Raw genomic sequence first — 17380 nt, 5'->3', positions numbered from 1 at the left:
GCTAAATGCAGTCAAGTACCTGCTTTTGAAATGTCTAATGTGGTTTTGTGTTTTTTGTGCACTATATTATTAATTAGTGCAGCGCTATGCGCATTTTTTACAGCAAAAGTGTGTGTAGCAGTGTTCAATTGTCTATAATCTAACAATAAACGATATGAATGGTCTGGTTCATTACTGGAAACAAGGGAGTATTCATTAGTGAGGTGCAACTTTCTATTACAATGTGGTATTCAAGTTGTGGGAGTATCTCTCTAACTTGTTTTTTCCACCTTTTGTTTAATGGGGTACTGTGTTTGTGGTTGTGGGGTAGACCATACGGGTATGATGTGGTAAGGAGATCCATCATCCCAACCAACGTAGTTGCAGTATAACGCTGGAGAATGTACTAAGGCTAAGCACTTCTTGGTTATGTGTGTTAAACGAGGTTTATCACGACAGGTATTGTTACTGTTTCTGCTTGTGGGCAGTGCCTAACAAACTCTGGCGGGCAATCTTTTTCAGGCAAGAGAATGTTGCACTTCTCCCAAAATTAATATTAATAGTAAATTGTATATCCCCCTCCACATGGAGTTGCAATTCATGTAATTGACTAGGTTCACTTAGTCTCTGGTCTGGTGTTTCCACCTGGATGTAGTCACTCGTTGCGACTGCCTCCAGACACTCCATAAGAATCTGGCAAACAATCATGACTTCTGCCGCGCAGTCCAGCATGGTTCAGCCCCATTCAGAAGTCGAGTCCTCAATATCTTAGGCAATACCTGTGGAATGCTTGGCTTTAATCCCAGCTACTTTCTTCTTTTTAAATTGAGGTTTAGACTGTGTAGGTTTGTCTTCCTTTTTCATTATGTAGTCAGAATTGCGTTGTGAGCCCTTCATCGGTTTTACATACTCTTCTGATCTGCACTCTGATCGTCCTCCTCTCTCCGAAAGGAACGCTAAATATTTTTATCACTATCCTGAATCACAGTTACGCAGATTATAGTGCTTTTCAGTGGACTGTTGAGGAGATCCACCCGTGTTTTAGTCTTTTCTTTATCCCACTTATTTTTTGAAGACTCAGATGCCTGCTTTAAGTTATCCTTTTTAGAATTACCCTTGAACTGTGATTTATTAGGTCTGGCTCCCAAATTATCTCTACTGATGGATGCATAGGTTTCTTCAATAATCTTAGGTAAGCCGTGTTCCTGCTCTACTGGAGCAAACTGTGTGATCCGCTGGCATATCACCAACGCTACTGCTTTACATTTTATATTACTTGGTATCATTAAGGATACTGCAGCAAAACTGCCCATTAGTTTCATCCCCAAATCAAGGCCAGGGGTTGCCACATACTCATTTTTGATGTTTAGGCACTTCAGGCAAAACAGATTATGATGGTGTGATAAACGTTCTGGTATATACAGCAGCAAAGACTGTGCCCCAAGTGGCACAGACTTCCACCAGGGAGCAAATCCTATTGGCAGGCATAATGTGAGAATTCTATGGGTATTTTGGGGTCCTGTATGGGGAAACACTGCTACAAGCTGACTTGCTTTTGTGCAATCCAAAATGGATTCTCATCCTGTCTGATGGGAACCTTATCCAGTATTACAACAATGGTTACAGGACTAATCCAAGATGTAGGCAATTGTGGTTGTGCAGCTTGAGCAGCCCTTTGTGGGCTAGCCATTATGCTTCACATAACAAATTGTACTAGACAGCAATAGAGTGTAACTAATTCTCTGTTTAGTTCTCCAAGCTCTATATCGGTAATGTTTACTATATCTAGATATGGTGTGTAACAAGCTAAGACTGGCCATGTTGCTCCCTCATTGCTGAGAGAACCTAGTCTAACATTTTCCAATGTATGTGGTAGGGCACCTAGAAATTAATTCATGTGTTCCTGATGAGTGCGCAGGATTTCTAATTCCTCATATGCTCTGTATTAGTTTGGTCCTGCTACTTCAGTGTTTGTGTAAAAATTCTCTGAGTTGGCATTTACTGCCTGGAATGCAGCCCATGAATAGAATATTTCTGTTTTGGACGCATGAAGTTAACATCCCCTCCTGTTTGCATGAGTATGTGTTGTAAAAATATTTGTGTTAATGCATGTCTGCAATTAATTGGTAGAATCACCTATGCTGGATTAGCCATGGAAGTGTTTAGAATATGGGGAATTCATAGAGGGTGCCTCTGTGGAGTGATCCTTTTTAAAGGTTCAAGATTGAACAATATACTGCCATAAAATAGGGGTCCCCTACTTAACTGAGGAGGACTTTTCCCTACCACCACGTATGTCTCTGGTTAGTATGTGAGTGGGACATTAGGCACACAAAAGAAAAACAGCTTAGGAGACCCATTAAATAAGTACCCAAGCTAGAAAATTGGTGGCGCCATTTCATACGGTTCATACTTTATCGGTAAAACTGTGCGTTTGTTGGACAACATAAACATCAAAATTGTGCAAGACTGATTCTATGCACACCATTAGGATATGTTGGCCGGAGTCCTGCCTAGCTCACAGTGCACCATTTGTACTCCTGACCTAACAAGGTAACAAGTGGTATGTGCAACCTCAGAACATGTCAACCCTGACTCCCCAAGAAAAGTGTGGAAACCGTTTCCAAACTCATGCATGCCTAAAGATATACAAAAATAATACTCAAATTGGCATTTCAATATTTATTGAAGAAATACAAATCTAGTGTAAAATACCTGTGCTGCAATAATCAATAGAAGGAAACAAAACAGAGTAATCTTCATCATGAGAATGGTAAAGAAGATGAACAATTCCGCCATTGTGATGTTACATAGAATGTTTATTTGCATATAAGTACAATTCTGTATGTGCTCCTACCTAGCGCTCCATTTCCTAGTGTGCCAGGGTGGGTGAATCTGCCAGAATCCCTGTATGGTGATCTAACTCCCCAGTTACCTGTGGATATGTTTCTTATGGGAGCCGGTCTTGGTGTATAGCTAGGCACCATTCTTCACAGGAGGTAAAGAGGATTCCGCTGGGCTGGAATTCCAGCTTGGGGCAACCTTGACGGTGTCAGCAAAATGCTCCTTTAACTCAACAAAGGAGTGATGTTGTTTATATAATAAACTTCACCCATGTTGCCAGGCCGATGTCCCAGTCAGGCTGTTATTATTGATTTTATCTTGACATAGCTGTAGCTGAGCGAACAATAACAAACAACAACATTTTGTGCAGTGAACTTAAGCTGTCGTACAGAATGTTCAAGGCTCTGATAATATGCCTACGAACATGTCTAAATGTAAGCAAAGTTATTTCATGGAATATTATCCATACAAGCCTGCAAGCAAATGTGTGTCAAATGTCAAAGTTCAAGAAAAGATGTCAGCTTTAAATTTGTGCATGTAAAATGGCTGTATTCCTGCCTGGGCCTAATGTGACCACATGACACAACAAATAAGTCAACAACAGTCAACACTATGTAAAACAAGTAATATAAAAACTGTGACTTTATCAAACAGAAAGTAAAACTACTGACATACAGTAATATGGAAGGAAAAGTCAATCAATACAAAGCACACAAACGCCAATATACTCTAAAACCATACCACTCACTTGCCAGAGGCAGCTAGACTGAGGATCACCTGCACCTACTCTGTACAGACACAGCAAGCACCTATAATATCTTACTAGAAAGGAAAAACGAATGAAAATTACACACAAGACAACACAACACACATCTTGCACAAATTCAAGGAGAATTTGACACACAATAAAACACAGCCTGAGTATGATGCTACTATTACACAGACAAAAAACGCATTCATGGAGGGCAATGATAATCATTTGGAGTAAACAATACTGAAATGTTTTTCTTACTAATCACTTGCACCTACACAAACTGCAGATCTTCCAGTGCCGAAACCACATGCAGGAATTTCAGCAAAGGAAATCAAATCTTTTCACTAGAATGAAAAGGAGAAATGAAACAATACGATCACACATGCAAACAAAGACAAGAAATAAAACAGTTAACATTATAAAACACTATGAAGCCTGCCCATCACCATCCAAATTCCAGCCACACACATTGCCAGCCAGAAGCCAGTAAACACACACCGTCAGCCAGAAGCCAGTCAAAACATACTGCAGAAAAATCCCCAGTACAAACACACTATCAGCCAAACGCCAGTCCATACACACCACCAGCCATGTGCCAGTCCACACCCCTGCAGGCAATGTCAGTCTACACACACCACCAGCCAAGCACTGTCCACACACAACCCCAGCCAAATGCCAGTACAAACACAGGCAGCCAAATGCTAGTACACGCAGACCGTCAGCCGAACTCCAGTTCACACCCACAGAAACTTTCCCTGGTGTCTAGTGGTTTTCTACCCCCCTTGGGGGTATATGGGCCTAAATATATGGCCAATCCGTGTCCCAAGGAGGCAGAAATGACCAAAACATATTCTTCAATTAAGGGACCGCTCCCCGACATGCCCATAAACATATCGCTGGTGACTAGAGGTTTTCTAGCCCACTTGAGGGCAGATTGGCCTAAACATATGGCCGATTTGTCCCCAAGGGGGCAGAAACAGCCAAAACATGTTCGCCAATTAAGGAGAGCCCCCATGCTCAAGTGGGCACTCCTGTTATAATAAAAGAATATGCTTTCGCATTGTTTTATGTAAAGTTATCATTCGCTGCACCATTTTGTATCTGGGCGCCATTTTAAATCGTAATCAAAACTAACACCTTGCTATTCCGAGAAAAGGCCTTTCTTAGGTTTCACTTCTTCAAGGCTAAGTTCTGCTTTGCTAATGAATACAGTGTTCTTATTAATGTATACCTTTCCTTTTAGATATAGGCCCTCTCCCACTTGTCTAGTGGTGGGCACAGGCAGAGTGACCTTGGCTAGTAGATAATGTGTGCCCGGCTCCAGAATCGAAACTTACTCCTTTGCAATTTACTGTCCAGCTGCATCTGCTTGGAAAATTCCATAGTGGGCATGCCTTTATTGGTTTCGAAGTGTACATAATGTATCATTATGCTTTCAGATGTCAGTCCCTCTGCAGCACTCTTAAGCGACTGGCAGACTGGGCTCCACTCTGAGTGTAACTGAATAAATAGATATTGGTTTGTATTCTCTACTGTCTGACCGACTCTTCATTTGGTATGGAAGACTGAGAGGTGGTCATGAGTGACCCGAGAGACCTTATTTTGGCCATTTCTTCAGTTGACACTTGAACAGGGGCTCCTTCAGGTGAGTGACCCATCCCTGGATGGGGGGAGGTCGAGGCCATCGTCGCGCCGGACGGTCGAATCAGGGATCTCTACACGAAGAGTTCCTGGTACTCACAGCTGCCCCTTCTGTCCTGCCGGACGGTGCCTCGCCCAATGGTCATCCCAACTGAAGTCCTGAATGGCGAAACCCTTGGATCTGACCATTTGGTCTGAAGAGTTGGCAGTAGAGTATTAATTAGTTTGACCTGCATATATCAGGTGAGTTTGTTTTGGTTCTCTGTGGATATAGTACCATTTTGGTTTGAATTTGGTACGGTCTGAGGACCGTTTTTGGGATAAAAGCATTTGCAATTGCTTTGCCAGGCATAACTAGTGTACTTTCTTTTGAGAATGCCTGGTATCAGTAAGCTGTTTTCTTTGTGCTGTTGCTGTTGTTCTGAAGATGCTCAATTGGAAGAAGCTCAGCCAGCACCTCCAGCAGGCACTCCGAATTTTGATATGTGTGTGAAACATGGTCTTGGCCCTATTATGTTTAGTACATTATGGCACAAATATACGAGGGACAATGCCGAGTTGCAGTGGCCATTGACGGGCACTTTTGATGAACAAAAGATTGAGTATTTACAAGAACAGTTGTTTAAGAGACGAAGTAGGCAGTCTATGTTTGATTCCCTCAGAACACGGCAGAAAGCAGCTAGACAGAGGCGACTGAAGGCAGAGAAAGAGGCCCAGAAAGAGAAAATGCAGACAATGACTCAGAAAGCTGGCGCATATGACCCAAAAAACAGGAGAAGGGAGTTGAATGTGAAAATAGGACGATTCGATTGCATGTTGATTAATCTAATGTGGTTCAGGAAGAAGATAATACTTTTGTGGAAGAATTGTTAGACACCTGACCCCAGCCTCCATATGCCACGCAAAGGATATTTCCTTCTGTCCCGGTGTCCTCGTAGCAGCCCGTTACCCTTGCTTCTACTGTCTCTGTACCTGTATCTACTGCTGTCATATCAATGGCTGTGGCTTCGGCTCCTCCTCCTCCTTCTGTGTCTTCGCTGTCGGTGGCAATGGTGCCTCTTAGTACTCCTACCACACCTATTGTCTCAGCGTCCCTCTCACCAGAACTTTCTCCTGCGACACAACTATCAGCGACGGTATGGAAGACTGAGAGGTGTTCTTGAGTGACCCGATTTACCCTATTTGGGCCATTTCCTTCACTCCTCACCATACCCATAAAAATCTCCCTGGTGGCTTGTGGCTTTCTGCCCCCCTTGGGGACATTTGAGCCTAATTATATGGCCAATCTTCTCCTAAGGGGGCAGAAATGAGCAAACTACATTCCCCAATAAAGGGAAGCAACCCATGGGGTTGCTCCCAGACACTTCCATAAACATTTCCCTGGTGGCTAGTGGTTGTCTGCCCCCCTTGGGGGCAGATCGGCCTAACAATCTGGCCAATCTACCTGCAAGGGGGGCAGGAATAGCCAAAATTACTGCTCAAATAAAGAGGAGTTAACCTTGCTCAATGGTCTCTCCCCAACATGCCCATATCCATATCCCTGGTATTTAGTGGATTTTAGATAAGCCTATAAATATGGCCACTCTGTCCATAAGGGGGGCAGAAACTGCCAAAATATATGCCTCATAAAGGGGAACGACTCTTACACAAGGGGCCACTCCCCGAAACAAAAAAACAATTCTAGAAAATCCCTGGTGATCTAGTGGTTGCATTCCTGGTACGTGATGGCAGCCACACCCCCAAACGTGCAGCAGGAATGCACTGCAAAGACACATTGCAGGGAGAGGAAAAACTCCCCAAACCCTATCCAAAGGAGAGGCTCACATGTCTCTGGCCTGTTTTGATGAAGTCGGAACTCGACGTGCACACTGACGTCATCAGATCACCAAGGGAGGGGGCAGGTGTAGCAGCGGAAGTGATTCCACAGCCAACTCTGGTGGGGGCCTTTAAAGGGGTGGTCCACAGGGGGAACGCCAATGCTTATCCCATGGGTGGGTGAGAGTATGACTTGAAGCCGTCCTCAGCAAATGCCCACCGTTTGAGAGGATGGCTTCAAGCCGTCCTACGCATACAAGGGTTTAAGAGATTGTGATCCGGTATTGTCTGAGTCATAAATTCTGTATTGTAATCATTTTAGGCTGACCATAAATCACAAATATTTACAGCTGAAATAGCCAACTCTACAGATTTGATCTCTGTATGTTAAAGAATAGCGATAATTAAAACGTTTATTAATCTTGCAAAAAGTTATTAAAAATATGTTTATGTTAAATATTAATGTACATTAATTTTAAATATGTATTTAAATGTAGAAGAACATTTTAAAAATCCTACAGCACTATTAACTTAATTTTGAACTACATCTTTAATTAGTTTATAAATATTAAATTAAATTCAAATTATTTTTCTGAAGTATAAATTACAAAAACTAAATTCCCACCTAAAGCAAAACAATTTTTGCATTATGTAGTAATATTGATTGAAACTAATGTATGAATTAACTAAAAGTAATTAAATCATAATAAAATATAATATTCCATTAATTATTAATTTCATTAAACTATTTTATAATTAAATAATAAATATGAACTCTTTTTAGATATTGTTGTTAACAACAAATTGCATTTATTTATATTTTGAACTATTTTATATAATACAATTTAATTTAACATTATTACAATGGGGTATTATTTTAAGTGAATGCCTCTATTATTTTCAATGGGATGGTGTTGCAGTACCAGTGATTGGCAATGTGTAGCGCTGTACTTACTATGTTTTTTTGGGCAGTAGTAACCTTCACTCATACATTTGGCTCCATCCCTGTTCCCAAATAACTAACACAAACACCCAAACACCAGACACAACAAGCCAAAACATACAACAGTGACAACTCCACCCTGTAGTAAATGAAAGAACTGGAACACCTCTTAAGGGTCAGCACTGAAACGCAACTAGAAAACTTACCCCCAGAAAAAATCACCCAACTATTCCAGTGGTCTGCGAGACCTCACCGCTCGTTCAATTGAAGGAGCAAACCCTTGAATATGCGTGTCCCTTGCATCATCTCTATCATGTAACTTTCCCCCTACTTCTCCTATTTTACCTTGAAAATTCTCATCCTCCATCAACAGCCACCCTGAACAGCTCTCTATTCCCCTTTCCGTCTTCCCAATGCTTTTTCTGCCCTTCTGAAACAGAGCGACCCTCCTCAAATTCCAAGTCTGCCCATTTTCCAACCTCATCCAATTGTCAACCACCATTTTCACACGGTATAGACCCTGAGACTTTGACAAGCCCCGGACTCCTAATACTATTCTTAACCTTAACCCAATAACCTTCACTGACAATGCACCCACTGTAACCCTCCTGTGCAGTGTATTCCAATGTTTTTTATCTATGTTCCCACATCCACAAAGGAACCAACTTTGTCCCCACCTGTTGACCTTGCATCATCTCATAGGGTGTTTTACCCGTGTTGGTGTGCGTTGTGGTGCAATGCCCCCACAACATTTTCTTTACTGCACACTGAACACTCAAGCCTGCACAACTGGCCTTCTCCATGATCCCCTTAATCAAGTGGTTAATCCTCTCCACCTGTCCATTACCTTGTGGGTTGTGCAAAAACGTACAATATGCTTCATGCCTATGTTGTTCAGGAACTCCTTCATTTCACTTGAAGTATACTGTGTGCCATTATCAGTTACCAGCACAGAGGGAATTCCTTCTCTACTGAAAATGTCTCCCAACACTGCAATGGTGGACTTCCTACTCACACACCTCTTGAAAGCCAATACACCTTGATTTTGCATCCACCAAAACTGCTACATACCTTTCATGTTCAGGCAAGAAAACAAATGGCCCTATAAAATCCAAGCATACCCTCTCTCACACAAAGTTTGACTCAGACACATAGTGTTTGTTTCCCAACACAAAGAGGTACAGTGAGGCAGGGAAGCGGGCTGCACTGAATGATCCTACTGTAACTAAAGTTGGGGAGCATAGCCATCAGGATTTTCTGCTTGTATGGGAGATAGGCAATCCCTGGCCATCCCTCTCACTAAATTATGTTGCTGCACACACACAAGGACAAGAAACTGTTGTTGAATCCTTATGTTTATTAGCAGGCAGAAATCCTGTGACCATCTCACCAGGCATCAACCGTTTCTCTTAGTCCAGCTGTGCCAGTCCAAAACCTGATTAAGTCACACAGGCATTACATGCACAACATTCTATGAGAGCATCATAACGCTGTGCATAAAAACCTTATAGAAATACAATGTTTAATGCACTACATTTAATAACAGGGTGATCATATGTCTTCTCTTTCAGTCAAATAAGAACAGCAAATTTTCACACTGGGCTATGTTGAGTGAATCCTTAATATATCTGGTGCATCGGCATCCCAAATATGCTTTCTGTATCTCCTTATCAATATTGTAACACACTGTATTAGGCCAATTAACCATAACTGGTGTCCTCTCCATACACTTCTTGTACCCTCACATATTACATCACTCATGACATGTTCAATAACTGCATTGATAACATCTCTAATGACATCTGAAATCACATTATTGATAAAAACACTGTGCATGGTGAGGGGGCAAATTATATTTACTTTGGGGCACAAGTTATAGTTACCTGATATAACTATAACTGGTGAATTTTAGTGGTTTGTTAGTTTAAAGCACTGAGTTTTGCAGGCATTTGTGGGCCCTGATGGCGCCTGTCTTGAGTACTACACTAACCCCCATGACATTCTAACCCCCCACCTTCTAAAGCTTTACTCAGAGGCTGCACAACAGCGGGGTTCTTCCCTCTGGGGTTCGACCTTACGACCATTGTCGTCATTCCCAAAACCGACCAGCTGTCGAGGAATTGTGGGTCTTATGGACTGATCTTATTTAATCAATATGTTGAGTGACTGGCAGCCAGGAATTCATGTTCGCCGCCTCAGCTTTAAATACCTGAGCGTATACATTTCAACTCTGCCAGACCTCAGCAGTGCCCTCAACCTTACACCACTCTTAAAGGGAACAAGAAACAGTCTGGCGGTCTGGCAGCATGGCAACATCTCCCCCTCAACATCTTGGGTAGGTTCACATTGATTAAGTTGCCGATATTACTCAGTTTTCTTTAAATACTGCAAAAACGTCTAGATCCACATTCCTAATATGTGGTATAATGAGGTAGCGACGTTGCTTCGGCCCTTTCTATAGAGTCCCCCCCACATCGCCCCGGATTTATGTCACCAGTCGGTTTGCAACTGAGGCATTGGGGCGGTGGATATCTGTCTGTACTACTGGGCATCCCACCACTATTTTTATAAACAATTTGCTGATGGGGTTGGGATTATACGGAGTATCAACTAGAATGTGTGGCAGGGGTCTACCATGTATTCCTTCACCAACCTCCAAGCTCATTTTTCTCTCCCCCACTCTCAGTTCCACAAGTATCTACAGTTTCAACACCCTGTGTCACTACAGTGCCTGCTTACAGAAATTACCAGACTTTAGCCCCTTAGAGGTTCGGCTGTTGATGGGGGTGTTGAGTCGCGGGGTATCTCCCAGCTACACCAAGCCCTTGTATGTAATTCACCGGAGACACTGGATCCACTTTGACAGAAATGGGAGGGATGGGTTGGGAAGATGGAGGAGGTTGAATGGCGACACACCTGTATGGCTCCCAGGGAATTAGCAATACCTGCACAACTCCGCCTGACCCAGGTACATTCCTTCCACCAAACCTTCATGACTCCCATGTGACTGGGAAATGCAGGAATCCTTTTGGATCCCAGATGTGCCCGCTGCAAGTCTCCGATAGTAGACTTTTTCCACATGATCTGGCAATGTCTGAAGACTGCTCAATACTGGACCCGAATAAGTACCGCCCTCTCTGCTATTCTAGATAAACCAATCATACTGACTCTGAAAGTGGCCCTGCTGGGGATAATGGATAATTTTGAGGGGGGCCTGGAGGACAGGGCTCTGGTGGGCTTTGCGGTCCTAGTGACCAAAGGAGACTAACAACACTACAAAGACTTAGCACAATCCTGGAAATGGCCATGCCCGCCGTAGTTGAAGTTGTGGCGAGCTGGCATGGACTGGTTATGCCAACCAGGAGGAACCAATATATATTGCCATGGGGTGTCCACAGAAATTCTCTAAAATTTGAGGTAAATGGTGGGACTGCTACAGACAGTGGGAACAATGCCTTGAACCGTGGCCCTCAAAACTTGATCGGAGACAGGTTTTTCTGATACATTGTCATTAAACCCAATGCGTGGTAAAAGCATTTGTTGTAATGTCTGGCATTCACATAATAAAGATTATGGAGCAGCTCACTGTAAAGAATTCACCGGTACAAGCATTCAATATACATTTATGTACTTCACACACCGCATCATTAGGCCTTCAGAAGGGATTTTCAGACATGAAAAAGTGTTCCACAAAGGATACAGATGAGAAAGGTATCCAATATTTTCCTCAGGTTTCCGCCATCACTAATCAAGCCCCAAAACAAGAGATAAATTAAAGGAAGCTTTGTCCCCATACGAGCATCCATGCTCCCAAAAACTAAATTAAATCTGACCTAGAACTGTCTCCTATAAAGTAATGACTTTGTGTCCAATATCGTTATCTTTTTTTCTGAAAATGATTGCTAAGATCTATCTTAACACCAATAAAGAAAGACACTCTGAAATAGCTCTACTTGTGTTTCCTTTATATTTATACCCGAATGGTCTTCATTCAAAACACTAGAACTCAAAGACCGGCAAACATTTCAGCAAGAAATAATAAGGTCAATGCAGAATTGCATTGCTCTACGGTTATGTTGTCAAAATGTTCTTATTTCCCTTCTATCAGAAGTCATACTGTACCTTAATTGCTGTTGGCTCCTGAACATCCGGTCTGGTATTTTGATTTGACCACACACTTCATTGTGACGTCTGTTACTCCAATGGTGAGTGTAATTCAGTGGCGTCGTCACCCCACTGCTTTTTTTGCTGTGAAAAACAGAGAAAATAAAAGCATGATAACTTGTGTTATTATCAATTTCTTTTCTCCTACTTCTGCCTACAGCTTTGCGTGAGGTTGCAGGGGAGGAGTGGTAGCACCCTAAAGTGCACAATGACTGCTTGAACGGCCCTCTAGGGTCGCCCAAAACAGTCTTGCGCATTGCGCACTTCGCATCTTCTCCATGCAGGCTGCATTACAGCCTACATGGAGAACATTCCCAGGCCTCCATTCAGCATCTGAGTGCCGAAACATTGCACTTAGACCAACCACAACGCTGCTAAGGCAGCGTTGTGATTGGCTGACTGTGGCCGTGCAAGGGAGGACTGCAGAAGAGAGATGCAGTGAGAAGGTATTTTTTTAGGTCTCGCGAGCCAAAGGCTCGAAGAGACATTTTGTATGTGGGATTTTCAAAGTGCTACTTACAGTTTTGGCTGGCCTAAACCTTGAGTGCACGATCACATGCACGTGCACAGCTGCTTCCACTCCCCCCTCCCTTCTCTATAGCTTTCTTTCCCTTTAGCCGCTTTGACCCTTGCATTCCCCCTCCCTTCTCACCCAGCCCTTTGATGTTCTGCTCGATTACTTTCACTTTCGCCGCTACAAACTTTTCAAGCCTTTTACCGCCTTTGATTTTCTTTTATTTTGCTGAGCTTTGATTCATACGCGCTTGTTCCGATTTCAAGGGAAGTCTTACCCATCTTCAACTAACAGCATGCAGCCAAGCGTGAAGGATTATCGCTTGTACTTTCATTTCATATCATCTACAGCGCGTGTCCTCTAACGCATATAAATAAATGTAAAGGCACGATCAGACAAACGGTAAGGATAATCGCTTGTGCTTCCATTCAACTTTGTCTTCAGCACGTGTGTTTGTCAGCGCGCAGCAGATTTTCATGTTTCCTTGCTCATGACTATACATCGACGCTTGCATCATATTTCTCCATCTCTCCCTTCCTCCTATGTTGGCCTTAGTTAACTTTACATCACTCTCTTTTCCTTTGCCACACACTCATTTGTCCTCAGTGTATCGCCTTCACGCTTTGCTTCCACTGATAGCATAACGTAACATAGTATAGCATAACAAAACAAAGCATAGCATAACAAAACATAACAAAACATAGCATAGCATCACAAAACATAGCATAGCATAACAAAACAAAGCCTAGCATAGCAAAACACAACAAAACATAGCATAGCATAACAACAAATAGTATAGCATAAAAAACACAACAAAAAATAGCATAGCATAACAAAAAATATCAAAACAAAACATAGCATAGCATAACAAAGCATAGCATAACAAAACAAAGCATAGCATAGCATAACAAAACATAGCATAGCATAACAAAACATAGCATAGCATAAGAAAAAATAGCACAGCATTACAAAACTCAACAACACATAGCATAACAAAACATAGCAAAACAAAACAAAGCATTGCATACCAAAACACAACAAAACATAGCATAGCATAACAAAACATAGCATAGCATAACAAAACATAGCATAGCATAGCAAAACAAAACATAGCATAACAAAAAACAAAACATAGCATAGCATCACAAAACATAGCATAACAAAACATAGCATAAAAAAACAAAGCATAGCATAACAAAACACAACAAAACAGCATAGCATAAAACATAGCATAGCATAACACAACATAGCATAGCATAACAAAATATAGCATAACAAAACATAGCATAACATAACAAAACACAACAAAACGTAGCATAACTAAACATAGCACAGGGCAAAATGCAAAGTACTGTGGTGGGGGAGGGAGGGTAGCGCGCACAAGCCCAAAGACGTGCAAGCCCGCTCCATTCATCAGCTTTTGGATGTTATAAAATCCACAGTAGTTTAATACACCATAACATAGCATAACATAACAAAACATAGCCTAGCCTAACATAAAATAACAGCATAACAGAACATAGCCTAACATAACAAAACATACCATTACATAACATAATAAAACATAGCCTAGCGTTACATACCATTGCATAGCATACCATAACTTAACAAAACATAACATAACATAACAAAACATAGCCTCGCCTAACATAACATAACATAACAAATCATAACATAGCATAACAAAACATAACATAGTATAGCATAACATAACATGGTATAGCATAACAAAACAAAGCATAGCATAACAAAACATAACAAAACATAGCATAGCATCACAAAACATAGCATAGCATAACAAAACAAAGCCTAGCATAGCAAAATACAACCATTGCATAGCATACCATAACTTAACAAAACATAACATAACATAAAAAAACATAGCCTCGCCTAACATAACATAACATAACAAATCATAACATAGCATAACAAAACATAACATAGTATAGCATAACATAACATAGTATAGCATACCATAACATAGTATAGCATAACAAAACATAACAAAACATAGCATAGCATCACAAAACTTAGCATAGCATAACAAAACAAAGCCTAGCATAGCAAAACACAACCATTGCATAGCATACCATAACTTAACAAAACATAACATAACATAAAAAACATAGCCTCGCCTAACATAACATAACATAACAAATCATAACATAGCATAACAAAACATAACATAGTATAGCATAACATAACATAGTATAGCATAACAAAACATAACAAAACATAGCATAGCATCACAAAACATAGCATAGCATAACAAAACAAAGCATAGCATAGCAAAACACAACAAAACATAGCATAGCATAACAAAACAGTATAGCATAAAAAAACACAACAAAAAATAGCATAACATAACAAAAGTATCAAAACAAAACATAGCATAGCATAACAAAGCATAGCATAACAAAGCATAGCATAGCATAACAAAACATAGCATAGCATAAGAAAAAATAGTATAGCATAACAAAACTCATCAACACATAGCATAACAAAACATAGCAAAACAAAGCAAAGCATTGCATAACAAAACACAACAAAACGTAGCGTAGCATAACAAAACATAGCATAGCATAACAAAACATAGCATAGCATAGCAAAACAAAACATAGCATAACAAAACACAACAAAACATAGCATAGCATCACAAAACATAGCATAACAAAACATAGCATAACAAAACAAAGCATAGCATAACAAAACACAACAAAACAGCATAGCATAAAACACAGCATAGCATAACAAAACACAACATAGCATAGCATAAGAAAAAATAGCATAGCATAACAAAACTCAACAACACATAGCATAACAAAACATAGCAAAACAAAGCAAAACATTGCATAACAAAACACAACAAAACGTAGCGTAGCATAACAAAACATAGCATAGCATAACAAAACATAGCATAGCATAGCAAAACAAAACATAGCATAACAAAACACAACAAAACATAGCATAGCATCACAAAACATAGCATAACAAAACAAAGCATAGCATAACAAAACACAACAAAACAGCATAGCATAAAACATAGCATAGCATACCAAAACACAACATAGCATAGCATTACAAAATATAGCATAACAAAACATAGCATAACATAACAAAACACAACAAAACGTAGCATAAATAAACACAAAATAGCATAGCATAACAAAACAGAACAAAACAGCATTGCATAACAAAAAATGGCATAACAAAACAAAACATAGCATAGCATAACAAAGCATAGCATAGCATAACAAAACAAAACATAACATAGCATAACAAAATACAACAAAACATAGCATAGCATAACTAAACAAAACATAGCATAGCATAAAACATAGCATAACAAAACAAAACATAGCATAACAACGCATAGCATAACAAAACATAGCATAGCATAGCAAAACAAAACATAGCATAACAAAACACAACAAAACATAGCATAGCATCACAAAACATAGCATAGCATACCAAAACATAGCATAACAAAACAAAGCATAGCATAACAAAACACAACAAAACAGCATAGCATAACAAAACATAGCATAGCATAACAAAACACTACATAGCATAGCATAACAAAATATAGCATAGCATAACAAAAAACAACAAAAAATAGCATAGCATAACTAAACAAAACAATACATAGCATAACATAACAAAACAAAACGTAGCATAACTAAACACAAAATAGCATAGCATAACAAAACACAACAAAACAGCAGAGCATAACAAAAAATGGCATAACAAAACAATACATAGCATAGCATAACAAAGCATAGCATAACAAAACATACCATAGCATAACAAAACATAGCATAGCATAACAAAAAACAACAAAAAATAGCATAGCATAACTAAACAAAACACAGCATAGCATAAAAAAACATAGAATAGCATAGCATATCAAAACAAAACATAGCATAACAAAGCATAGCATAGCACAACAAAACATAGCATAGCATAACAAAGCATAGCATAGCAAAACACAACAAAGCATAGCATAACACAACACAACAAATCACAGCATAGCATAACAAAACATAGCATAGCAAAACAAAACATAGCATAACAAAACAAAGCATAGTATAACAAAACACAACAAAACATAGCATAGCATCGCAAAACATAGCATAGCATAACAAAACAAAGCATAGCATAGCAAAACACAACAAAACATAGCATAGCATAACAAAACATAGCATAACAAAACATAGCATAGCAAAACATAGCATAGCATAACAAAACACAACAAAACATAGCATAGCATAACAAAACACAACAAAACATAGCATAGCATAGCTGAACAAAACATAGCTTAGCATAAAAAACATAGAATAGCATAGCATATCAAAACAAAACATAGCATAAAAAAGCATAGCATAGCATAACAAAACATAGCATAGCATAGCAAAACACAACAAAACATAGCATAGCATAAGACAACACAACAAATCACAGCATAGCATAACAAAGCATAGCATAACAAAACATAGCATATCAAAACAAAACATAGCATAACAAAACAAAGCATAGCATAACAAAAAACAACAAAACATAGCATAGCATCGCAAAACTTAGCACAGCATAACAAAACATAGCATAGCATAGCAAAACATAGCATAGCATAACAAAACACAACAAAACATAGCATAGCATAGCATGACAAAACACAACAAAACATAGCATAACTAAACAAAACATAGCATAGCATACAAAACATGGA

The sequence above is a fragment of the Triturus cristatus genome, chromosome 6, assembly GCF_964204655.1.
Source record: "Triturus cristatus chromosome 6, aTriCri1.1, whole genome shotgun sequence".
In the NCBI taxonomy this organism is placed as follows: domain Eukaryota; kingdom Metazoa; phylum Chordata; class Amphibia; order Caudata; family Salamandridae; genus Triturus; species Triturus cristatus.
Note: the sequence above shows the minus strand (reverse complement) of the source record.